The sequence below is a fragment of the Lissotriton vulgaris genome, chromosome 7 (assembly GCF_964263255.1).
Source record: "Lissotriton vulgaris chromosome 7, aLisVul1.2, whole genome shotgun sequence".
NCBI lineage: Eukaryota > Metazoa > Chordata > Amphibia > Caudata > Salamandridae > Lissotriton > Lissotriton vulgaris.
In genome coordinates this window covers 1,432,366,800-1,432,394,613 of record NC_141695.1, presented here as the reverse complement: position 1 = coordinate 1,432,394,613, position 27,814 = coordinate 1,432,366,800, and the positions used below count along the sequence as shown (strand labels likewise).

Sequence of the window (27,814 nt, the reverse complement as noted above, 5' to 3'; positions counted from 1 at the left end):
ACAGTGAAGGGAAGGTGAAGCAAGGAGTCAGAAGCAAAGTGGAAAAGGACAGTAATGAAAATAGATAATGTAAGATGGAGGATGTTTAGAAACGAGTACAATGGTGTGAAAAGGAGCATGGGATTGATTGACATACTCCAAATACAACTACCCCTGCCAGAACTAGCTAATGTTCAATTCACAATCTTCTTTCTTCAGAATTGAAACATTTTCAATTTTAATTATTCATTAAAAAATCATTGTTGTTACTCATTTATCTGTTACTGTCAAGAAGCATTGGCAAAGCAAATACTGGTCGGGGCATGCTGTGGGAAGCACAGGATTTCACTTACTATATGTTGTAAGCCACGTGTCTTGGAAAGGATTCCTTAGTTGGGAGAAGCTTTCACCATGTAACTGCCTGCTGGCTTTCTGGATCACAAATCATTGGTATCTCAAGTGATTACGTGATGGGACCCGTTTCCACTGACGCAAAACACATTGACGGCCTAGTATTAACCTGACTAGTAGTGGGGAGCTCTGGGTATATATGATGAGTGACTCATTGCACTACTACTGTGGAAAAATGCCATGTGCACCTAAACATAAACACCTCTGCTTATTTTGTGCTGATTTTTGTCAGTCGTGGGCATGGGAACTAATTTTCTGGGACCAGCATTTATTTGCAATCATCAGACTTAGGGGGGAAGAGAAAGGCAAAGAAAATGTGAAAGGGGAAAGAGAAAGACAGGAAAACTGTGATAACGGGAGAAAGCAGGATTGAACAAGATCCTGGAAAAGTGAAATAAGGAGGGTGGTTAAAGAAATAGATGAGTCCTGCCGGTCTGCAGCACAGACAGGAGGCTCCTAAGACAAAATACCAATTATCCTTTAAATGAACCGGTTAAATGGCAAAAAGGGAAATCTCCTTGATGAGGCCTCAAGGAATGTAACACTCTTTTACAGTATATCAAGATCCCGGTTTCTTTATCAACCTGCTCATAATTCTCCAAGTGTCACAATTCAAATGGTTTTCATGGGCCAGTCGTGCAGAGGCAATCTGCACATATGCGAATTATTAAAATATCATTTGTACGTGCAAGGGCAGCAAGAATACTCTACAAATGGCAGAAATGTCTCTCGTCTGGATCCCATGAAATGTTTGCTCTAGTTCGGCCTCGCATCTCACCTGCAGCCTAATTTAGTGAGTACCTGCACAATCCCCCCCCCCCCCCCCCTTCTTCCATGTAAAGCACTGTTCGGTAGGTGAAGGGAGGCAGAGGAACTAGTGGAGCCCTGGGGAGGGAGACTGAGGGCCGAGCGAGACCCCGCGGAGCTGCAAGGGTCTAATACGATTCTACGCCCTCACTGTGGGACTCCTGGGAGGCTACGCATGCGTATTTAAGCAATGCCACGCAGGTGCCAAGATTTCAACCCCCGCCTCTCAACAATGGCGGGGTTATAGAAACAAACCCCGCAGCCAGGCCTCTCAGCAGAGCAGAGAAAATGTTAGTTCTGGCGGCCAGGGAACCCCCGCCCCTGCCTTTGACATCCTAAGAGTGGCATGCATGAGGGGAGAAGCAGGAGAAGAGCTCCGGCGGAGGGGAGGTGATTAATAGCCCCCTCCCCCGCCAGAGGTGAAAGGACACCTTGGAAGCGGGCGTCGCCGGTCTATAAATCACTCTTATATGAAGAGGCCTGAAAGCCGGAGAATGAGGCTTGGAGGGTGGATCAGCATCTGGCCCAAGAGAGTGACGATTCTGCGCCCCCCCCCCTCCCCCCCTCAAATCCCAGCGCACAGGCAGGCAAAGAAAGAGGGAAATCCACAGGCTTTCGGACGGTGAAGGAAGTCATCAGCGACCCGCAAGGATACCGGGATACACAAGCCTCATGCGGCAAGAGGCTGTGTCCAAACCTCAACGCCTCCAATAATCGGACTCAAATTTCACCAGGGACCTAAAATATCTTTACACTTTCGTAGCAGGAAGGCCACCAGCAAGAAAGGAGAGTCCGTTTCCTGCATCCTAAACTGGACTAATGGCCGGAGATATATATATAGCAAGCCATCGAGTGCTATAAGAGTTCATTAAAGGCCCCCTATCCTTAAAGGCGGTATTTGATGGCCTATATTGAGGGAAGGGCCTGAAACGGCCAGATGTAACCCGGGGAACAAGGGCTCTTAAGAAACCACCCACTGAGGCTAGAAAGTTCTAAATTAATCTGTCAGAAACAAGAATACAGACATTGGAATGTGGGAGCAGAAGGTCTACCCAGCCATCACTGTCCCTCTGGGACTCTATTGCTTTAATAGAGCTCCCAGCAGCCAGGTGTTCATTTGGATTTACAAGATTTAAGACTGTTGTGTTAGATTTATATTAAAAAGTGTATTACTCGAAGTTGCAGTGTAGGAAGAAAAAGGCTGCATATTATAACGGGAGGCCAAAGACCAATGAATGCGAAATTAACTATCTGATGCTTAGTTCAGGAAAATAACGCATAAACTCCTTCCCTACCAGGCACATCATTTTCTATAAAATAAACATTTTGGAACCTCCATCACTCAGCCCAGGAGGAAACACCCAGTCTCCACAGGCCCATAGCTCTATAAAACACCAAAGTGCAATTTTGGTGCATAGCGAGAAATCCTCGCACGTTACATAGCGGAACACTTGTCATGCGTCAAACCAGAAGTACCAGGTACGCATTAAAACCACTTTCACTTAATCAAACCTGGTGAAAATTTCAGTTAACAAGCTACAAATTATTTCTATTGGACACAGTTATGGTATGTGGTTCTACTCCGAGTTGGGCGAGCCAATACATAAACAAGGGGAGCCTCGCCAGCGCACAGCCAGGGTCTCGCTCGGCTCTTACAGCACGAGCTGAGCCTTGAAAATATTTGCAGGGTAAATAAAACAACAAACATTATATCAAATATGATCACGTATTTGCAGAATTCAAAAAAGGGCGTTTCTTGATCATGTGGATGCTTTGACATTAATTTGTCATATTATGGAAACCCCGTAGGTGGCCCAGACAATCGTAGCCCAACATTATAGTCAAATAAATCAAACACAATGGGTTTTTGTACAACTGGTATTCTGAACTCCCATATTTGAAAGTGATTTAATATACGATAAAGAAAAAGGGGTTTTGGTGAAATGAAATACACAATTTAAGCAGGGAAGCGGCAATTTGTACTGGTTTTCTGGTTTAGGTTTTTACTAATCGCATGGTTTGTTTTTACCTCTTTGTGCATCCTTCTGCAGTTTTTATACAAAGCAAAATCCATCCAAAAGGTATTGGAGCACCAGTTGCATTACACAAGGTCACATACATTTTTATTGAGATTAAGGGATTAGCCCAGAATCACATCATGTTGACCCCACACCGAGCCTGGTTCCCCTGTTCCAGACCTACAGCTCTGGCCATAATACCACATCCTGGGCAGAGGAAATGTGGCAGGCAGAAGCCACTTGAAAGCTCGGCTCCTTAAGGGCTTGAGGCGAGTCTGAGCCAGGCTTCAAGCTTAACCCCTTAAGTGCTGCCGTTGGCCGTCGTGAGCAATACCTTCGTAGTGCTGCGCACGTCCAACGGCCGACGCGCCACAAAACCCCCGTTTTGAGGAAGTGCCGCACTGCCGCGAAATCACGGCCGTGGCAAATGGGTTAAACTTTCAGTGGCTAGTCCACCTCTATCTCCACTTAAATGTAAACAATATGCTGATTACACTTAATTCTTCACCTGAGATCACCAGTTGATGTGCCATCAGATCTCCGTTTCTTATCCCTATTAGCAGCAAGTGATTGATTAGCCCACAGTCCTTTTGCTCTGATAAAGTGCATGTGGTTTGTGCAATCCTAAGGTCTGGAGCTGGTGTGAGTATTTACATGGACAAGACAGTTTTTAACTTTCATTGAGACACAGAGAAATAGGATGCCAATTTATAGTATTTGAGGTAAGTAGGGTGCTCTTGAGGATTACAGTTACTGGTGTTCTTAACTCAGAAGTGGTTATCCATCAGGAGGAATTTCTGTGGGCTCCTGTAGCAAACTTGCCATTACTGATGCAAAGTGTGACCATTACGACATCTCTCCAGGTTGTTGCTTTGTACTATTTTTTCCAAGAGCCTGAAAAGTTCAGTGCTAAGGGGAGAATAGTTTGTCTCCTAAATCCTTTGTGTTACAGTCTGAAATCAGCTTCTAGACTTTGTGGGGGCGTTGAAGGGGCCAGGGTGGGAGTGAAGAGCGTCCCTGAGTGTTTGTATAAATCTCCCACAATGGGCAAGGTTGGAGGCGTCCGTTTTTGAAAAGCATATAGCTGATGCCTCTAAGCAAGTGCATGCTCTTTGTCTCAGAAATAATTCCCTGAGTAAAGTTCTCCTTTTGTGGGCCATGGCGGGACAGCAACACCAATGGTGCAACCATGATTCCTGATTGTAGCTGCATAATCTGGTTGGCCCAGGCTCGATTAAAGTCTGATATTGGTAGGGCCAGCATTCGCATGTACATGATCTCTCTTCGAGTTCTGAAGCTAAGGGAAAATAAATTGTAAGGCTGGGGTTTAGATGCCAGATTCGATTAATTTAACGGGGCCAGGAAAAGTGTTGATTTTAATGTGGCCTGATCTTGCTGGAAAGAGGCCAGTATTACTTGTCTATTAATGGTCTTTTTCCATGTTGCGTAGGAGATGGAAATTAATGATATTGCGGATTGATTTATCTCTGTGGTAGCTAATGCTCTCTTAAGCTGGTGGCTCCAAAGGGAACCCGTTTTTTTTAAGGTATTCCTAAGGCAACTCTTTAGGGAATTTTCTGGAGATAATAAGATGCGGATATAATATTTGAGAAAATCAGCCTCAATGGTAAGGGATTGTTTCACCAGCCCAAATTCCAATCAGAGTCTTGCTCTAAGAAGGAATTTCAGTAGTTGGAACAATTTTTGTAGCCCATGCCCTGCGCCTGCTCCAGGATTTTCGAGCAGGCTCTGGGGAAAGCTTGATGTCCATATTGGAGTGCTGGAAGAAGAGATGCTTGAATTACTTTCTTTATTCCCTTGCAGACGGGCTTTTTAGGTTGTTATTCAGCCTGATAAAGCCATATGTGACTGCTGTTGATTTCTTTCAGTGCATATTTATGAGCGGATGGTTGAGCGGATTCTGTGAACCATACCCCCAGTTACTTATATTTGGGGGCCAACGAGATGGTTGTAGGGCCCATAGTGCATGAGATGTGTTCTTTTGTCTTTGTGGCGGCCGAATACAAGTATTTTCGTCTTGCCAGGGTTGATAAGAAAGTTCATTACCCTGTATTCATGTAGGCTGGACAGTGCTTGTTGGAGACCCCCTTTGGTGTGGTCCATAATGACTATATCATCAGTGTATTGAAGGATGTGTAGGGATCTATGGCCTAGACGAGGGGGGACGAGACAGCTGGTGGTTAGGGCTTTTCCCAGGTCTGCAGTATATAGATTAAAAAGTAATGGTGCTAACACACAGCCTTGTTTCGGGCCCCCAGTGGTGAATATTTTACCTTCTAGTGTTGTTGGGCCGGTTTTCACTCAAACCCAGGTTTCAGAGTAGAGAGAAATGATGGCCGTTAAAAGAGATGGAATGCCCCACCTTGCAAATTTCTTCCACAGGGTCGGTCTGTCCACTTAGTCAAAGGCCACAGTAAAATCAATAAAACAGAAAAGTGGAGGATGGTTGTGCTGTGAGGCTTGATGGCAGAGAGCAGATAGTGCTACAATGTTATCGATAGTGGCTGCTCCCGAAAGCCTGTTTGAAAGAAGGGGAGCAGCTCATTTTCAGCCACCCAGCATTCCACATTTTTTAGTAGGATTTAGGCACATGCTTTTGCCTCTAACTCTAGCAGAGCTATTACACGACAGTTGCTTGGCTTAAGGGGATCGCCATTAAGAATTGGGCAAAACGTTGACCCTCTCCAAGCTTCGGGGGTGTGGCCCAATGTGTAGGCTGATTTGAACAGCGGTGTTAAAAGAGCTGCCCAATCTTCTGGAGCACATTGAAAATGCCTGCAAGAAGACCATTTGGCCTAGGGATCAATCGCTTTTCATGCCCTTAAGCTTTACTATTTGGGAAGATGAAGTTAATTCTTGTTGATCTGCTTCAGATTTTGTTTGGATTATTGCATGCTGAAAATAGACTTGTGACATGTTTCTCCCATTCCGATTCTGGTACTGCTGTTTCCCTTGATGTCCAAGGAGATTTTAGGTTGTTCCAGAAGCAAGCTGTCGACATTTCTTTGAGCATATCGAATATTTTTACCACTCCTCCTCTTGTCAAGCTGATTTAAGATCCCAAATAGCTTTTTGTATGCTTTCTGTGTGTCTTTTGCTGCCTTTAAGTTTCTGCTATTAGGATTGAGGTTACACAGACAAATGGTCCTCCTTAAATTCTCCTAAGATGGATTAATATGCTATTTCAGCAAATGTTTTTGTGGCTGGCTTATCGTTAGCTGTGTATGAGTAGAGAGACCCCTGCACCCCAATACATAATCTAACAGTTCTTTAGTCATAGTGTCCCGCTGTATTAAGACTTGTCCCCCGGGTTGGTTCTTGTATCTGCTCTTGCCGTTTCAGAGCGATTTACCACCAGATTCGAATGAAAAGGTTGCCATTTGATTCTTCTAACTAGTGTCTTTGTTTCGGCTGTAGTTGAGATGCCTAGCCCCGGGACTTTATCTGCTGTCTGATGATTTAATTCCAGGGTTTAGACTAGGGGGTTGTGATCATTCTCTTCTCGGTATGTTATTTCAAATTTCAGAAGATGGTTTGCCAGAGGGGTGGACATGAAAAGGTAATTGATTGTTGAGATTCTTTTAAAGGTGGGACAGGTCACATTCCTGGGGCCGGTCAGGCCCTGATCCGCAGATTTTAAACTGAATGAAGTGAGTAGCTTGTTGGATTGTTCTCGTTCCTTGCTCATTTGTTCAACTTTATGATGTTTGCCTACGGCTTGATGTTAAAGTCTCTTGCCACCACTGTGGAAAATTGTTACGTTTTGGTGAACATCATCTGCGCCATCTTGCCTTTTTCTGATGCCACACTTTTGTCATGTGTCCCCACCATTTTAGCTGCTCTGATCAGAACCACTCTCTGCGCGCCCCTGACCCCCAACACGGACCTTCACCCTCACCAACACCCCCACGCACTGATCACTCCCGCTCCCAGATGCCTTGAGCGTAAGCGGCAGCCATTTTAAGCACCATGGCCTCCCTGCCCCTTCCCTGATAGCCAGCGCGTCTCTCGCTCTCCTATCCTCGCAGGTATCCCCCGCACGCTGACAACCCCCTCGCTCTCACATGCCTTGGGCCATAAACCCCTCTTCAGCGCAGCTCTGCCACAGAATCCCATCCTGTTCCCAGCGCGACACCTCCCTTCATTCCTTTCATGGTCCCAAATCCTTTGATACAAACCCCTTTTCCTGTGTCCCCGTTTGTCTTCCTTGTTCCCAGGCCGCCACCTGGCCCTGCGGATACTGTTTATTACCCCGTACAGTAGGAAGCTTCCCCTCCCCATCAAAAGACCCTCGAGCCGATCAAAGCCCCCACCCTATGAGATCCGATCAACTCCACGCATTCCGTGAATCGGCGGAATGCCCTGCTGCGCGACAATCATCACCTGTTGTGACCGGGGTGGGGAATTCAACTGTAAATGTATGTGGGAACGGGCCTGAAGGGGAGATTCCGAGGATGTTCTTTCAAATATCAAAGTGTTGCGAGAATGTGTTACGTGTAATAAAGGTCATAAACCCTAGTATAAGAGGCCAGGCCTCAGAGATGGGGTTAGAGCACCTCGTGACGATACTTGCTGTCTGAATTGATGTGTTCTCCTCCGGAGAGAATAAAATCCTCGTTTCCTGCCTTCCAGTCTCCAGCGCCTGCTTCTTCATTGATTAATATTGGTGGGTCATAGAGGCGACACAGCCGGGCAACATAAAGGGGTCTTTGGTTACTGGTTGTCTTTGAACCCCTTTTAACAATTGGCGTCCCAAGCGTGGGGCCCATCAGCGACTCGTGGATCCAGTGGGAGAGGTCCTGACGACAGAGTGAACGACTGCAACGATCGGAAGGTACCCTGTCCGATAGACCCTCGTCTGACAGCCGATCATCCGAACTTCACTGGTTCCGAACAGACCTCTCTCGAGTGATCTGCGGTCCTGACTGGGAACCATCAGGAGTGCCGCAAGGAGTACGAAGAGAAGAGGACGATCGGGCGCTGGATTCGGAAGACAAGAAACTGTCCATGCGGTCCGGGTAAGGTCGTGTAAACACGACGAATTGCGAAAGTGATTGATAATTGATGAGAAAATACTAGTATTACTTTGTTAATTTATTTGGAGATTCACTGTCTGCAAACGGAGAAACAACAGGCTCTCCCTTTATAAACAGTGAAGGATAGGTACGCATCCGTCGGACCTATCTTTCTCCCCCACTGAACAATTGCCCCTCCCCCATTGATTAACTGTTATAGATTGTTTTCTGGAGATTCTCTGTCTGCAAACAGGGAAGAATAGGTCCCCTCTTTGCAGATAGTGAAAGGGTAGGTGACGCGGACCTTTGCGAGCCTACTTATTCTCCCCATTGACCATATTGATTTTTTATTTTTGACCTAACATTGATTGCTCAAGATTGGTTCATGAGGTATTCACTGCCTGCAAACAACGTAGAATAGAAATATTCTGTCTAGTCTTTGCACGCAGTGATAAGATAGGTAGTGCTGACTATTATCCCCATTGCGATCCGTCATGCCTGTCTTCTCCCCACTGGTTAGTAGCCTGTTTAGCCCGGACCGCTTATTAGAGATGAACCATCCGGCTCCGCTGGAAGGCACCCCTAATAAGGACATGTTCATGAAGCATGGATTAATCGCTATAGCCTATAGCCAGCTGTGGCATAAATATACGAAAAAGGATCGAGAAAGTCAGTGGCCACTGATAGGATCCTTCGATCTTGACAAAATAGAAACGGTAGAAATAGCCCTTCGTAGGAATGAAACAACACCTATTATGCTCGATAGTCTCGGTATGTGGCGCAAAGAAGCCACACGACGAAAGGAAAGCGATGAAGTCAGAAAGGGTGAAGAGACACGACGGACAACCCTCCAAACGTCTAGTAGGCAAAGGGAAGGGCCAGTGATGGCACAGTTCCGAGGAGTAGACATGAAAAGGGAACGGTGTAAAGGGATGTGCCGACAGAACAACCCCGGGACACGACGACCCGAAAGTAATCCCCCGACACTATGCACAGGACGAACAGATTTAAAACAAAACCAATGTGCTTTCTGTAGATGCCTCGGGCACTGGAAAGCCCAATGCCCGACTCTACAGAGCATAGGTAAGAGCGGAGGGTCGACAGAAAGAACTGGCCGACAGAAAGGGAAAAGGCGCGAGATAAAAACCAATCAGACTAGCACGGACAGGACGGATAGAACCACCACGTTTGATTATGCTCGATGGCACAGATTTCGTCAGACCAATTTTAACGACATGTTAGAGTTCTGGGACTGATTGCTCTCTGTTGCTCCCCCACTCTGAAAAACAAAAAAAAAAACAATTACAGGCCAGTGTAAACAACCCCCGTTAGAGAAAGGACTCAAGGAAGCCAAGCATCTGTTATATAATTTAGGATTTAATTACGGTAAAGATGACACACAACCAACGGTAAATAGAATAACTAGTAAAACACTCTCTAAAGCAAACTGTACTAATAGGAGAAATACAAAACATATTACGCTCACTCCGGAAGTCCTCGAAATGTAACAGTTCGACGGTCCCGCCCACCCGAAACACATAGCACGTGTGGGGCGGGGCCTGCCAACAGCCATAGACCAAAAGAGATCGCCGGCGAGAAGGTACAGGAGGCTCCTCAAAGCAGGCAATGAAATGGTCTTCCCATACTACCCTTCCAGGGATGGCGTCCCCCGGGCCACGAGTAGGGAGGGGGCGGATGCAAATGACCCCCTCCCTCGTATCTCCTGGTCCGGCCATCACGAATTCCTCCTTCGAACTGATGCAGGGTGGGCTGGGAGGGAGAGGCGACGCGGACGAACCCCTCCCACCTCCACAGGTAGGAGGTTTCCCAGCCCGGCGCCGAAATCCTCCAGCCAGGCCACAGATCTATTTGCGTAGCACAGGACGTACAATGTTCAACGGGCCTATTTTCGCAGCACAGAACATACAATGTCCGACGGGCATACTTGTGCAGCACCGGACATACAATGGTCCCCCAAGAGTCGGAGTCAGGGGTGTAGGGTGGTCATCATGTGCACCCCTGATTCAAAGGGACGGCGTGGGCTGCGCCGGGAGAGGGAGGCGGCACGGACGAGCCTCCCTCACCTCCCCAGATGAAGGCTTCACAGCTGCACCCTGGCGCCCCGAATCAAATGTCCTGCTCCAACAGCATGATGCTCTGTCTTTGTCGCCACAAGAAGTTTTCTTCCACTCCTGAAAGACACGACGAAGGGCGGCGGCTGCAGGGTCTCAAAATGGCGTCTGGGCCCTCTGGAAGGCGGGTCTAGGCCGCTGGAGTAACTTTGTCCGGAATTGCAACTCGGGCACTTGCCCACCTGGGCACGAGCCCCCACCTCCGACAGCATCCCCACAGCTTTGAAGATTCTACCAGAGTCCCAGAAGCCCTCGGCCCCTACAGGCTTCCGGTAGGGAACAACTGGAACGACCACGACATAGCCGCAAGATGGTGGTGCTCTCGTGTCTGCACCAGCTTCAGTCTGAACCACCCAGGAACATTGTGGGCTAACGAATTCGAGTGAGTTCCGGCTGAACCTCAACGTGACCTGGTAGGGAAGATTCTACCTCCCTCCCCTCTTGATTGACGGTCCACATTACCAGCCCCTCTGTTAGCACAGGTTTTTGAACTGCCGAAAGGGATTCTGGTGCAACCAACCCGACATCGCCCAAAATGGCGCCGGTATCAATAGGAACTTACGAACACCGCATGGTGTTCTTTAGCTAACAAGACTTGATGTTCTGAGATATGTATGTGAACCTTTGTACACTTGACGAAAAAGGGAGGAGGGTTCACTTGGCAAACATTTGAAAGGATCCCGTTAAAATGTTGATTTCAATGTATGATTTATAATGATATTTATTATGACCAATACCTAACGTCGCTTATGACGCACACCCACGGTAAACGTATAGGAAATACGATTGCGATTAGTATGACTGTGTTTCCAATCATGAAATAAATGCCTCCTTTTTCCTCAACTATTAATAGACATTTTTAGTTTCTCGCAAATAACTAAGTAGACCTTTTTTAATGTTTTTAAATGTTGCAAAAATAGCCCCCCTACTGTATGTGCTTCAGTCACCGCCATGTTCGGTCAAAATACGATTGCACTCGCACCTTTTACTTACTGAACGATTATGCAAATAAAGGTTTGCAAAACTATGAACAGTTATCGCATACTTTTGTAAAATGTGGGAGTTGGTGGGAGGGCTTTTCTGTGCGCAACCGTTCTGCTTTTTTTTTTTAGGTGATGTGAGAGAAAAAAAAGGGTTGGTCGGCCCCGGATGGATGATTGAATCTAAGGTATGATACGCTGCCTCCAAATGTGCGACTGAGCTCGGGAACTAACACATGAAGAAGGACCTCGACTTCTGAGAATGGGTAAAGCGAAGCAGTGTAGATGGTAGAATGTTACAAAGGTACGATACTCGAAGGTACTCAGGAACGGGGTTGACCGAAGAACTAACGTGCCTTCAGCACCTTACAGGCGTTGAGAAGTGATTTGAGAAACCCAATAGCCGGACTCATCCACAACCCAGACACCTCGCACTAGGCGCAGTATCTAGCGTTGTGCCTATTACGCATTTCCTCTTTTACTGACTCGTATGCATTTCATTACCTGTGTTCTATGTTCCATGATGCAATCGCTGTGAGGACAGTTGCTCACTGTGTATGCTGACAGAAGATCTGTATGGATGCGCTCTTACTTGTGGAATAAACCTAACCTTATGTTACTTCGATTCATCTTTTAATTCATTCCTATGATGCTATACTAGACACCTCTGATTTCATTTTAGCGTTCTCCTACACCCTATCTATAATGCCACGCCCAGACCGTCTTCCCCCTGTACAACCTATCGCTCGCCACCCTCACCACACTGCCCCCTCCCCCTCCTTCTTGGCTCTAGAAACCAAGACCCCAGAGATTATATCCCGAGGAGATAAGACGAGTAAGTGGTAAGTAAAGGTCTTTTCGTGCCCATACGTTTGATATGCTTGAATGTTGCCCCCCCCCTTCCTTTTTCCTCCTACCTTTCTCACCCTCTGCAGGTTACCTTGGAATCACGACCAGGAGATAGTAGAGATCTGGTACCACGCCATGTCCGATACCTGAAGCAGACCTACACTGCGAGATGGCTCCTAAAGATACCCAACTCAATGCATGTCCTTATGTCTAACGTTGGGTAATGCACTGAATAGCCTAAATAATACACGGTCATTCTCCATGTCACACGTGTACTATTTAGCCTATTGTTGCTCTCTCTCTCTCTCTCTCTCTCTCTCTCTCTCTCTCTCTCTCTCTGTCTCTCACTCCTCCACACTTTTACTCTTCCTAGCGACTGGCACCTAATTGGCGAACCTGGTGCACCACCTAATTGGCCCCAAATACCACAAGTATTTGCACAAATTTGTCCTAAATGAAATTATATCGATACCACGTTACTACCTCTCCTTTTCTGCTAAAAATGGATGAAAATTAGATTGGCCAAAAAGAAAGGGACACGTAAGACGACTAAAAGTTCCCTAATCTGACCCGCAATAAGGGAACTACTTGTCAGTGGCTTCTATGATAAAAAATGTCTATGGTAATGCAACCTTCCCCGTCCCAAGTTGTCTCCGTACCCCAAGCAGTAAAAATGATCAAGACATCCACGTCTTCCCAGAATGCCCCCAGTTTCGTATCAGCTGCCCGGAAGGAGAGTCCGAAGAATGTCCCTTGCCCCGATACGCTACGTTACTAATAGTCTCCCATAAGGCTCCTCTCACCCCACAGATAAGTTAAATAGTCATCGCAAACCCCGAAGTTTTTTTGATGAAATAACCATGTTGTAAGAGACTATGTAGAAATTAGAATGATGTGTGCAAAGTTAAAATCAGATCGGAAAATACAAGAACTTGTTGCGATAAAACCTGTTGAAAATAAAATGTTTAGCAGAAAGATAAGGTGCAATGGTATAATGAAAAATCGTTTAGCCTGTGTTCATCCCTCAGAAAGATACCTATCAGATTATGGTGAATAGCACGTTGCACTTTTTCATAAAATGCAAAGCCCTGAAGACCGATCTAGTCTTGCAAAGGCTTGTACTAGGGAAATAGGTCTCTGCCAGAAGAACTGACATGACTGTAATAAACGAATGCAATAAATGGGTATCAGACCTCGTACCACGACAAATGAATGTAATGATCAACAAAACACCAAAGAAATAGCCACAAAGGAAAATTTTTGGGAATCCAGCGAACCTATCATCAATTGTTTGCAAACCTCGATGCAGCGGATGTATACCCCAGTTGCTTGGGGTTGGGAGAGAAATAGATTTATGTGATTACTTTCCTCTGCAAAATCTCTAAAGACTGTCTTTTCAAACTCATTCAAGGGTACCACTGTCGGAGGAGAAAGAGACCGGATGTGGGAGCACGCGGCCTGTCCGAAGATCGTGGACCATCAGCGACGGTGACCAAGGCGAGACTGTAACAGTAAGGAGTCGCAGGACGAGGCATTATTTCCGACAAAACGAAAGGAAGGGCCTGACCTGAGGCCCCTGCTCTATGATCGACGTATGCCGAGAAGTCCCCGCTCTCCGAAACTGGTTATGGACCCGTCTGTCTAAAACTTTCCGTCCCCCTGGTCTGTTCCCGACTTGGCCCTGCTCCATCCCCTCCTCCTCCGACCTACCATAAGGACTACTCACACACACCCCCCCCCTTTTCCACCTGAACTTTCAAAATCCTCCAAATCCTATTGAGCTATCCAGAATGAGGTATTTCCTGCGTCTAAAGGGAGGAAGCTCCGACTAAGTAGACCACGAACTATGTTAATCTCAGAACGGTGACCTAAACTCCACCAAGGGTCACCCCAAAGAGAAGATGAACGAAGTATGTGGTTCTACCCGCTGCTGAACGCCTCGAAGATGACGGAAACAACAGGAAGTACCCACCACAGAGACTCAAGAAACAAACAGACTCCACAACTCGAAGACCATTGCACTTTTTCATCACAATCCTTTTCTGTCTTCTAATAACTGTGCTCCGGGTTACGGAAGAAAATGCACCTGCCCCAAAACCGTAACGCATTTCTCCATGAGGTCTGGTGAAACGAAGCAAAGACGTACTCTCGCCCGCAGACCTCCAACGACTCAACCCACATGAACATTCCTGTTGAAAGAACGAATTGTAATACAGGTGCTTAACGGTGTCAACGGAAGACGGCAGAGACTGTTGAGAATTAGCTAATAATGGTTCACGACCATAAGACACTGGAGACCTTGATTATTTTTTTTGCTATGTCTCATTTCTCTCCCAACCACCATTGAATCTGACTATACTCCCACCGAGTACAAAAAGGACTTACTTACCAGTTCCTATTCCAAATGACTATAAGCATCTATGATCTGTACCCAACACCCCCGCTATGTAATTCCAGTCTGATATTGCATTACTATGACTTTTTCTGCAACAAGTTTAGCGAAGAACCCGCCTACTAGATGACAAGATTTTCAACTGTGATATTTATAATGTGATATTTATGTACAGTTCCTTTGCCTAGGTCTCCATCCCCTTACTTATGACCACCACAGTAGATATAGATAGGAAATAGGCCAGCAAGATGTCTTGGAAATGTTTAAGGGAGGACTGTGGAAAATTGTTACGTTTTGGTGAACATCATCTGCGCCATCTTGCCTTTTTCTGATGCCACACTTTTGTCATGTGTCCCCACCATTTTAGCTGCTCTGATCAGAACCACTCTCTGCGCGCCCCTGACCCCCAACACGGACCTTCACCCTCACCAACACCCCCACGCACTGATCACTCCCGCTCCCAGATGCCTTGAGCGTAAGCGGCAGCCATTTTAAGCACCATGGCCTCCCTGCCCCTTCCCTGATAGCCAGCGCGTCTCTCGCTCTCCTATCCTCGCAGGTATCCCCCGCACGCTGACAACCCCCTCGCTCTCACATGCCTTGGGCCATAAACCCCTCTTCAGCGCAGCTCTGCCACAGAATCCCATCCTGTTCCCAGCGCGACACCTCCCTTCATTCCTTTCATGGTCCCAAATCCTTTGATACAAACCCCTTTTCCTGTGTCCCCGTTTGTCTTCCTTGTTCCCAGGCCGCCACCTGGCCCTGCGGATACTGTTTATTACCCCGTACAGTAGGAAGCTTCCCCTCCCCATCAAAAGACCCTCGAGCCGATCAAAGCCCCCACCCTATGAGATCCGATCAACTCCACGCATTCCGTGAATCGGCGGAATGCCCTGCTGCGCGACAATCATCACCTGTTGTGACCGGGGTGGGGAATTCAACTGTAAATGTATGTGGGAACGGGCCTGAAGGGGAGATTCCGAGGATGTTCTTTCAAATATCAAAGTGTTGCGAGAATGTGTTACGTGTAATAAAGGTCATAAACCCTAGTATAAGAGGCCAGGCCTCAGAGATGGGGTTAGAGCACCTCGTGACGATACTTGCTGTCTGAATTGATGTGTTCTCCTCCGGAGAGAATAAAATCCTCGTTTCCTGCCTTCCAGTCTCCAGCGCCTGCTTCTTCATTGATTAATATTGGTGGGTCATAGAGGCGACACAGCCGGGCAACATAAAGGGGTCTTTGGTTACTGGTTGTCTTTGAACCCCTTTTAACACCACCACTTCATTGGAAGGGTGGGACTTGAGGATTTCTTTTAAGCTTGAGCACAAGCAGTCCATGGCTCGTGCACTCTGAATTTTTTGGGGGCTTAAAGTAATAGTTAATTAGGAACAATGAAGAAACCTTCTGACCAAATCTTAAACGTTTTATGGATACCGCTTGCAAACCCGTGTGGATTTGGGTGCATGAAGAGATTAAGATTTTGGCTGATTGCTTCATGAAAATTGAGAGGCCGCCTGATGGCCGCCCAAATAGATTTGTACGTGTAGCTGGTTGGACGAATTCGTAGAACCCATAAAATACTGTGGGATTTAAAGCTCACGTTTCCTGCACGCATAAGATGTCGCTATTTAGAAGAAATTACACTTAAAAATAGTTTGTCAACCCTGTCGCAAAACGTATGCCGTATAAATGATCAAAAACAAAACCTAACATTGGCGCAGCTACTTGGTCTGGCACGGTCTGCAAGACTATTAACTTTGCCAATGTGTGTTTTATCTTGCCAATGGTTCTGCAAGCCTTCATTGCTGGGAAACTGCTGAGCCCTCGTCAATCTGTATTACTGGCTAAACGTGAATCGTGAAAAAAAAATTGGGTCCCAAAAAGCACACATTGTCATAGTCTCTGGCAAAGAAGGGAACCGCTTTATGTGTAAGTGATCGTAGTGAACAGGCTAAATGCGGTCACTTACAGTGATGTTAACCAAGGGTTGAAGTGGGCTAACCCACTGCCCCATGCTGTAGTGGGCGGAATAACATTTTTACTGAAACCACAGCAGACCAATCGCTGAGGAGGGCTGGCTCAAGTACCTATGCATAAATGAAAATGTCTTGACTAACGCTAGGACTTCAACAAACTGAATTCTAATCAAAGCAGGTTAGCAATTATACACAAACGTGTGTGCTACCAACTACATCCAGTGTAAGACCATGGCTGGTCAACAGGAATTTTCACTAGGAAATGAAATGGCACTACTAAATAAAACTTAAAGCAACTGCAAGGCATACCTTGAAACAAAGGAAACAGAAAAAAAAGTATGAGATATCAAAGAAACAAAAGGTTATGTGGTTAGCTTTGAAGCACGTATTGGAGACCTTGAGCCCCCTCACCTTGGTTGTAGAGAGCAAACGGTGACATTCCAGTCATAATGGTACAGGGCAATACTAAATTTGCCCATGTGGCACAGATCACAATAAATCATTGCCTATCCAGCGATCTTGTTCAAGTACAAAAAGTAACATTCCCAGCTCTCTCTAGAACACTTCTAACCCTGTGATGCAGCAAGAAGATTCATGCCTGTTTACCAACATATTACCACATTCAGAGTTGTGAAGAGGGGTAAATTCATGGGTTTTATGTTGTATAAGAACCCTGCAGAGTTGCAAATGTTATCGGGTGTGCAATAGCACCCCCAAAATCATCTCAAAGCAGATGGAAATGCGAGCAGAAGTGTCTGAAATTGGGGGAAAAATTGGTACACGAACTGGTAATTTCAAGACCCATGTGCTATTCCACATTCCGTGCCTCCAAATTGTAAGGGTGGAAAAAGGAGTGGAGAGACCTTTTGAATCATTAACACTAGACTTGGCATTATTACTACATTTAGCATCCAAGTCGAAATGTGGCCTACACAGCTGAAGCCCAATCACACAAGAGAAGCTAAGCAAGGGTAAAACATTCTTATTAGCATGTCTCAGGCTCAGGGTATGCAAAACTCTACCATCCTCGCTATCAAATGTATGCCAATGTTTTATAGCTGAAGACCGCATCGCCCCCCCCAAAAAAGTTGGTGTGCATGCATTATGCATGTATGTATGTATGTATGATGCGTGAATGTATGAGCATGTGCCACCATCCATGCGTATCAGCTGGGTTGTGATGTTTTTTTATTTTAATGTACTGATCCTAGATTCGCGGACGTCACTATAATCAGTAATTAAAAAAATTATCACAAAATCTTTTTTTTTTTTTTTTGCCAGGCCCTCCCCAAAAAATAATTTGATGGACCATAAACGTGATCGAGCAGTGTAGGAGCAGGCCATGGGAAGTGGCAGAGAATGGGGGGTGTGAGGGAACAAAGGGGCAACAAAAGCATGTTTCCCAACAGCAGAGAGGCCCAGCAGTCAATGACCGCAGCCAGCCCTTTTAAAAAAACAAATTCAATGAAAGTATTTGACTGAATTGCGAGGGCCAAGGGGGCAACAGTAGAGAGGGTGGGCCAGCTGAAGTGGAAGCAATGGGAAAGGGTCCGGTATTTTGGAAGAGTGACATACAGAGAGAGCGCAAGATAAAACATGCACACTAATGGAGTGCTTAATGAAAATGAAAAAACATAGCTACTAAGCAGTGGAAGGACACAAGTCAGCCAATCAAAAGGACAGTAAAGAGCCTCTGCTTCAGGGGAGGCAGACACATCATTAGAGGAAGTTACGCAGGTGAATAAGAACCAAGCAAATGAAAGTGACAACATTGAAAATGGTGGTCTCTAAGCCCAGTTGGATTTTTGGGTGTGGTCCACAAACAGGCTTTCTGAACACTCAGCTATGAGCTGTCTGTAGGGGAGTCGACCTTCCTGGTGGGGCCCGATGAAGCATGTCACCAACCAGGTTGGTGAGTGAGGGCTTTCTAAAGAATCAAATCTGACTCTTTATGCTCGTTCTTCTCCCAAGAAGGCACACTCTTGTTGTTTTGACTACCTGTAGGGGAGTCCTATTCACAAGCTGTACGTAGCTGCTACTTGTACGTTAAAATGCTGAGCAATACCCAAATTGTGAAACCCATGAGAGATCAGTTTATTTCATTGTGTCTCGTGTTCCTTTTCTGTCAAAACTGGGAGCACGTGTGAAAAGAAGGAAGAAGCATAACATCAATGTTAAGTCTGTAGCCGGTCTGGCAGCTAAGATAAACAAGTAGATTCATTCTTGCTTTTTCTGTACAAATCAGGAAAAAGCTATTTTTGGAACTCATATTTCCCACACATGGGCATACCATGCTTCCAGTAACTGACAAGAAAGGGGGGGGGGGGGCAGGAATTTTATCTGAATTTTCTCGCCACCCTGTCTGCTGGTTTAGAACCACAGTCAACTTATATGCATCTGTTAGCAGGCCAGCATCCACACCTCCAAAATAAAAAAAGGTCTCTCTTACCACTGGTAGCGTAGAAGTCCCCAGTCACTGTTCCTTCACGAGACCTGAAAATCAAAGATAAGCCCATTAGTTAAATGGTGGTACAGATACCAGGTGAAGAATGTCCACCTCCTGCCATCAACCCACTCTGGCCCACTTAATTTACATTCATGCTAGAGAGGTCCAAATCAGGGCAGACTTTAGCGTAAGACAATGGTAGATGCACAACAAGGGTGCTGCCAACAGGTGGCGCCACATTGTTAAATACTTGGCATATCTGTGTCAATGACCTTGTCATACAGGATGTCCCTGGGAAACAGACATGCTGTCTAAACAGAACATTTTTTATTTTATTTTTTATTTAAAACACTTGTAGAGCGCAACTGTCACCTGACAGGTATCCTGGCGCTGAAGCTCACTCCTTAGGATGGAAAGAGACGGGAGGCTAATAAGAGAGTTAGCAATGAACGGTATTGGGGAAGAGCCAGGTTTTGATTCGCTTTCTGAAAGGCAGGAGTTGTGGAATTTGGCGAATGTCAACCGGCAAACTGTTCCAAAGTTTGGCGGCGGCCACTTTGAAGGATCTTCCCCCGGTCATTACCTTGTTAAATCTGGGTACCGACACAAGGCAGGCTGAGGTGGATCGGAGAGTTCTGGTGGGGGTGTACCAGGAAAACATTTTTTGTAGGGATCTGGGGCCCGTTCCGTGTAGTGCCTTGAAGACAAGGCAGAGTGCTTGACATCTGCCCTACTTTACCAGGGTAAATTTACCACCTAGATGCTTTAAGTACTTCTGAGACTGGCTTTGCTATTACTAGCTTGTTTACACAGTGTAATTGCAATCCACTTTAAACTGATATGATACCATTTAACTCAATATAAAGGCTTACTTTTATATTTTATTATAATGGCAAAAAAATCACTTGTTGACCAATTGAATCGTGTATCAGTTATAAAAACATCTAATAAATACAAACAACAAAAAAGTTACTTAATACCATACTGAGAATGACAGGGATTCAAACAAGCACAGGTAAAGCTAATGGCCTTACCGCTGATACATTTTGGCTTTCCCGACGTCAGAAAGATGTTGTGATGAATGACAAAAAACTTTTTTTTTTAAAACAAGGAATAAAGATCAAATAAAATGGAGCACACAAGAGTGATCCCAAAACAGAAGGGGGGTGGGTGGTAAGAAGCACCCATGCGAAAGAGCGCAACCTGAAGCACACCGAACAGGGTAAGCAAAGTACATGAAGAGGAGGGCTGGAAAACCTGTACACTCATGAAGCGCTTAACCAAACAGATCAAAATAGTGCCTGAAATGAAGGCAGTGGAAGGACACAAGTAACGAGTTTATGCTTCAGTGGGGGGGGGGCTAACACATAAGGAAGAGGAAAAACCCACAAACCTAATGAATAAAAAGCAAGTAAATAAGATTACAATAAATCTAACCAATGGCAAGGAATGCCCAGGTTCTAAGCCCACTGTAAGGTGACTAGGTCTTTTCGCAAACAGACAGCTTGCCAGTGCTTAATTTGTAAAACAATAAGTGCTAGGGCCATCGTCAGGAGGCGACTGCAGCTTGCGGTGCCTATTGCCCCTGCCAGCGACAATACCCACACAACTACTCACCATCACACTCCTACAAGTGTGACAAGTCAGACTATTACGTACCCCTAATGGTATTAGAATGTCTTGGGTGGCAGGTATTAGTCATTCTTATAGTATATTGAACAAATAAATGTTATCCTCCTATCTAAATCAGATAGTGCCACCATGTGGCAGACGGTCAAAGCCCCCGTGTTGACAATTAAGTGCCAGAGTCGAGCACCAGAAACCACTGGCTCAAATTATGCACTGGAGCTGGCACTATCTGGTAGGCAAGACATACAAATCATTGTAGTAGCCCTGATATAAAGAATTTCTCCTGCTGGACGAGAGCTTTTCCTGGAAGTAGCAGATTTTCTATGCATCTCCTGAAGTCTGGGGAATGGCATAGAAACGTGCCACAACTTTCGAAAGCTGGGTAATTTAAACCTTCTTGAAACTTTGGGAAAGTGCATTTACGTGTGCCTTTGATAAGAGACTTATGGGTGCATAAATGGAAGTACTAATAGGTCTTTGCACATGCGTCAAATGTATTTGCAAGGTCAGAGGAAGTGGCACAGCATGGAGCGTCTGCATCAAGAAATACCAGCACCACCATGAGGCAAGGTAATGCAGTTACGAGAACTAGGCCAGAACGGCCTTCTTTCCAGTACATTATAACATGATATTTTGCCTGCAGCATTCGACCATCCTTTAAGGACCCACGTCTACTGGTTGCTTCAGGAATAATGACGCAAGAGAGCATGACCATGTAAAAAGTAAAAACAAGCATTTATAATGCAGTAGGTCTCGCAATTGAGCGATTTTGAGCTACTGGCATTGTAAATGACAATGCCTTTTATTTGTGTTTTTAAAAAGCTGCAATAATAAAAGGCATTGTCATTTACAATACCAAGAGTTCAAAGTTTCTAAAATGTGAGACCTATTGCACTGCAAATGCTTGTTGTTTTCAAGTGCCCCATGCTGCACTTTCACGTAAATAGAGGCCACGCCCCTTTCTTTAGAGGGTGCATGTCTAAAGCAAGGTCCGAAGCCACCATTAAAGTGAAAGCGCCGTATGGGGTACTTTAACCAAAAAAGCATTTGTTTGTTAAGTTGACAGACAAACGTATTTTTTTGTAAAAGCGCCTCGTGAAAGGACGCTGAATTCACTGAATGTTGCAGAAAAGCATGTAGTACAACTCTAGCAGGTCTGTCAAAAATGTCCACAGCTCCACTAAAAGCGTGTCTAAATGCAACAGCAAGACTCATTACTGGAGCCAGAAAATATGACCATATCTCCCCTCACCTGAAAGCATTAAACTGGTTACCTTACAAAGCCAGAATTCAATTCAAACTGGCATGTACTACTCATAAAGCGCTCAACTACAAAACTCCAAGGTACCTAGCTCAGAAAATAGAGCTTTCAGGGGGAAGCAGACCAGCTATAGTGCCAGAGAACTGCTGCTGAAACCACCCATCTTTCGGAAGAAGAAAACCTATGACAGAGCTTTCTCTGGAGCAGCTCCCAGAATCTGGAATTCACTCCCTCCAAACATTAGAAAAATTCAAAACATAGCAACATTCAAGAAGGAAGCGAAGAGCTTCCTAATGAGCAAGTTCCTTCCATAAGACTAGACTGATCTTTAATACCATTAATACCAAACGTCGATCATGAACTGGTCCTGTGGTAGAACTCACAGAAAGCACTTCAGAGCCTTGTATACAAAATACTGTTACTTTGCTGAAATGGATAAGAATGTCTTGACAGGAATATTTTATATAGTAATGCTGCTGTTTTTGCTGAAACTGATAAGAAAATATTGTACAAGAATTTTTTATATAGCCAATCGCACTGTATCACAAATATTCCATATGTAACTGTGAAGCGCTCTGATACCCAAGGGTCAAGTCCACGCTATATAAAACTCTATAAATAAATAGAAATAAAGACTATCATTGACAATGACATAATTTTATTTGATTTAAATCTCAACTGAGGTCAACAAATACATAAAATAGAAAGTGTTAGATTAGGTTATTAAAAACCTTTTTAAAGCTCTTTATAAGAAGAGACAAGTAATAATAGTTTGTGGTCTGCACGAACAACTTACAATAGTTAAAACTATTAGATTTGTGCACTTTTCTTTTAAATAACTTTAGGAAACTCTTTAAAAACTTAAACAAGTTGTAACAAACAAATTTATTAAGGAGAGATTTACACACCATGATTAGATCTTGAGCTAAAATAGCATTATGTCTTAACGGATTGGCTGTTTACATCGACGCCAAGTCTCTACCAATATCGGATTAGGACAAATTAGTAATACATGATACAGATCATGGGGTCCCCCATTGCACAAGTCACATTTGCCTAGAGAATTATTTGTCGCTTCCCATCTGGCTTTATATGTTTTTAAAGGGAGAATACCCAATTGCCAAAGAAGGATACAGCGCCTTACACTGTGTTCTAACTGAAACTGTAAATAATGTTTGGAGTTTTAAATACTATGCTTTCCGAGAAAGTTTTGTAATGCTTTAATTGGATACAATATTCTTTGTCCATTTCATAGCTTATTCTCTGCGTCATATATTTAAAAATAGCTTCAGGTGCACATGAGACAAGGCCTGCAAAAGTGCAAAGTGCATTGTGACAACTCAAGGGCTTTTAAAAGGTTCCTATTGAAGGTGTACCAAGACGCTTCATCTCTTAAAGTCTCCAATTTATATATGTATTTTAATGTGTCTGGAGCTGTGTGAAAGAGATTATAGGCCCACCATATAATACTGGAGACAACTCGAGCAAATCTGCTAGTCAGAGAGAGCTCCAGTCGTAAAGCTTGTACAGGGACTGATTAGGATACTTTTAACAGATTCCGAAGGATAATCCCTTCCTTTAATTTTATTGTTTGCCATGTTTTAATTTGTGTATGTTCCATGGCGTAAGATAAAATGGGTGGGATTTTCACGCCAACAAAGATTTAAAATGTCTATTGCCCATTGAGCGATAACATTTTTGTAGTGCCCCGACATGGGAATCTGCCTTTCTCCCTAGATGTTGGAGATGGGAAGTGTTTTGTAAGTTATGCATAAAGATACGACCCAAGTAAACATTCTTTCACTGTCTCAATTGGGTTACTTCCCAATGACCATGTGAAAGGTAGAGATTTCCTTCTCCCACTAAAAGGAACAATTTTGGTTTTAGATAGGTTTGGGGCCAAGAAATGTTCTTTTGCATATTGGTTTAGTTCATTTAAATCTCTTTGCAAGCCAATTGGGGTACGATCGAGTATGAGAAGATCATCAGCGTACATTAAGCAATGGATATCTAGCTGTGCTTATTTTGGGGTAAGAGTTCTTAATTAGGGAAAGGCGCCCTGGTAGGTCACATATGTAAATGGAAAATAATATGGGTGCTAGTAGGCGTCCCTGTTTTAAGCCATTCGTCGTAGGGATTGGACTGGTTAAGCCCTTTTCTCCCCCCATTTGAACTCTACACCATGTTGCCATGTGCAGGGAGATAATTACTGTAAGAAGATCTGTAGGAATCCGTAAACACTCTAGTTTTCTCCATAATATCGGTTTGTCCACGCTATCAAAAGCGGTTGAAAAATCAATAAAAGCACAGCATCATATTTGTGAGTTTAACATAACAGTTATCTAGGACAGTCTGGATAACGTCGCTGCTCTTCAAAGTTGAGTGTTTTGTGCGGAAACCGGCCTGTGTCATGCGAATCACATTATTCGCGAATGCCCAGTCTGTTAGATGATCCAAAATGCAAGCTGCGAAGATCTTCCTAGTGGCATCAAGGAGGGCTATGTGTCTATAGTTGGATGGATTCGATCTTGAACCTGTTTTTAGGAGAGGAACCACTATGCTACTCCGCCAAGATTTTGGTATTTTCCCACACTCAAAACAGTGTTGGAAGAGTGGGGCTAGGAATTTACTCCAATCATCTGTATTTTTATTGTAGTACTTTGATTAGGATATTGTCTGGGCCCATCGCCGCAGATGACCTAGCTGAGTTTATGAAAGTGGAGATCTGTGTAGCTGAGATTTTCATCTAGTCCTGCTCAAATAGGCCCTTCTATACGGAACACCGGCCAGGAGAAACCTGGTTTTGGGAATTAGATTTGTAAAGTCTGAGGATGTGCTTTTCCCATTCAGATGAGGATACTGGAGTTGCATGAGCTCACTTTCTTATCCCCAGTTGTGCGGCAAATATGTTCCAGAATGTTTTATGGTTTGTGTTTTACTGCGATTTGGATGTCAACCCGGATTCTATCTCTTTGATCTTGCTTATCTTTCTATTTTTTTCATTGGTGGAGTTTTTTCAGCTTTATTATTTCTCCTGGTCTTGCAGCACAGAAAGATCGAAATTGCGTTCTGGTCAATTACAGTGCCAATCTAGAACCCAAGGATTTGGCAGATGAGGTAACCAACAACAAAACGCTTGTCTACAACGGTAATTTGCAGGATTCCATGTGACAAAACACACGGTAGTAACAATTCAACTCCAAAGGTTATTGGCATTAACAAATGCTTTTCACAATAATTAAGTCAGGCTTACTGCCTTTGTAATAACATTTCATAATAACTAAATTAGAGCTCTGGCAGCTGACAAAATGTTAAGGAATAAATCAATCCAGTATATAGCATTTTTCATTGGCTTAGGACAAAACCAACTCTAACCTACTGTCGAGCATAAGCTCTCAAACAAGGCAACTACAAGGCATTTAGTCATACAAACTCTTTGGAGGGCCTAACAAGTATTATTAAAGAGAACATCTTCTAACCCTGTGTATGGGTTTGTCACAGGGCCTAACCAACTAAAAAACCTTGCGTACCAAGACAATTTGTAAGATTATGTATAATAAAGACCCTCTCTACATGCTTTCACACAAAGTAACAACTATCCACTCTTAAATGGCCTTGAGATTAACTTCATATAAGTCAAGCCTACAGCTTTTGCTGTAACTTTAAATAAACAAATCGTGGGTAGAGCCTTGGTCATTGCTTGTCACCTTAACCAACTCAGTCCTGATGCACTAAGCATAAGCTTTCTCACAATGCAAAAAGTGGAATAGAAGCACTCTTTCAGTGTTAGTGCACATCTCCTGTCTGGTCAAATTGTGTACACCAGTTTAACAAATTTGGGCAGAGTGAAGGCCCCTCTGTCAGTAGGGGTTCTGAAAGCTCTTTCTATTGTATACACAAGGTAATGTGACCATTGTGCTGTGAAGCCAGACCGAAAATACTTTTTTCTTTGTGCAATTTATTTATGAGATCATGGCAAACAGAGATGCTGGACGAAGCACTGAAGCTTTCAGACACTCAGCCCCAGTCACAGATCTGGGGTAGAGTCCATCATCATTCTTTAGCTCACTCCACCACCCCAGTTCAGACCGGGCCATATGCAAATCAGTCTTGACCCTGTTCCTCATGGAAACAGTCCAGCCTGAACTGCCAAGCCAGGTCTTCCCTGGACAGGAAACAAACATCCTGGGACCGGTTTTGGGGTTTACTCCCCTCATCAGTCAGGCTAGCTTGAATCCAGTGGCAAAGTGAGCAAGAGACCCATGTCTTGGCAAATGCTGGGTCTGGTGGCGAAGTGAGCTAAAGAACGATAATGCATTCAACCCAGATCTACAACTGGGGGGTGAATGTCTGAAAAGTTTCAGCGCTCCGTCCATCATCCACTTGTGATTGCTTTATGAAATCAAGTACATAACTTGATTATTCAATGCACGTAAAATAGTCCCTCTTCAATTGTGGTGCAAAAGTTCAATAGGAGACTGCTTGATACACCAAACATCCAATAGTATGAGGTACGTGAGACCTGAAGCTCCACCAGGAGAAGCCAAATCCAATTGCATATATTTTAACAAATTGCTAACACCCTTGCCCCAGAGGTGCCCGGTCAAGCGAGACCTAAAAATTCAACAGATACTGGGAAGTAGTGCAAGAGCTGAATGCGCCTTGTCAATGTTTAACGCTATTTAAAATAAAAAATACACTCAAATAAAACACATCCCAACAGAAAGCAGGCATGTAGATAAAATACCTGTCTGTATTGCTGATTTGGCCAGGCTTTCATCTAATCCCTGGCACTCGGAGTCCAAGGTTGAATTGAGGACTAAAAGTCATTAGTTGAAATTATGTTTGCGCTGGACCTTGCCTAATGATATATTAGGGGAGCTGAAAGATGGCACAACGTGCTGTTTCGGCATTTCAAACCCTGCAATTACCGCCAGCCATTGCCAGCTGAAGTGTCAGACTGTTTTCCCGTCGAGTGCTGCGATGTTATTTGCACAACGTTGAAAGATTGCAAACCGTGGATGTAGTGATAATCCTGTTTATGCCCATTTTTCATCAACTGGACTTGAAGCGGTGCAGAGGGTGGATGGTGGCTACTAGAAAAGAGAGAGGGGGGTTGTGCACAAATTACCCTCATGTACATGAGAACATGACATCAAAAAGATGTATATAAATACAAAGAGGCACAGAGGGATCGATTCAATATTGGTTTGTAATCAAGGTTAAATTAAAAGCCTTGATATATCCAAAAATGAATTTTATAAAGTAATAAATACACAAATTACGGTCACATATATAGCTATATCAAACAACTAGGTGGAGACATAAACCAAGCAACAGATGATTATATACAACGAGAGTACCTTCACTTGTACTCAATCTTTCCATATAATACAATATACAACATATACATCACATATATATTTACACTCAAATTGCACTAAGAACACAGCCCTACAAAAGACAAAAAAACAAAAAATACACGAAAAACACGCTTATATGTCTATGTGCGCATTCCTGAATTTCAATGCTACACTACCAGGTAGTCCTATGTATCAACGCCTAGGGCAACTAATTACCCCAACAAGATTATTTCAACTGGCGCTTATGCTACAGTATAGCACAAATTTAACAATTGAAATGGACTCCTCCACAGAATATCTGTCGACGCAGTCGCGGTCGCGTTTCAGCCACACGTATCTATGGGCTTCCTCAGGACAGAAGGGCCAAATTACAGGGATCCGACGAAATTATACGGTCCCTGTCACCGTGGTTGCAAGATCCAGGGTAGGAGTACACCCCTCGATGGGGTACCTCTAGGTTGGTGCTCACTTCAAATGCCCACTCGGTAGAAAAATACACCGCCGGGGAAGGAATAAATTCTTCTCTCTCTAGCA

The 27,814-nt window shown here is 44.4% G+C and overlaps 1 protein-coding gene across 3 annotated transcripts in view; it reads right to left on the bottom strand.

Annotated features, from left to right (window-relative positions):
- SRC (SRC proto-oncogene, non-receptor tyrosine kinase) overlaps nucleotides 1-27,814 on the bottom strand; it is a 257,634-nt gene that overhangs the window by 78,787 nt on the left and 151,033 nt on the right. For all 3 annotated transcript variants that reach the window (XR_015297608.1, XM_086932231.1, XM_086932230.1), the window contains exon 2: nucleotides 19,031-19,074. The gene's annotated coding sequence lies outside the window, so the exon portion shown is untranslated. The remainder of the gene's footprint in view (nucleotides 1-19,030; nucleotides 19,075-27,814) is intronic.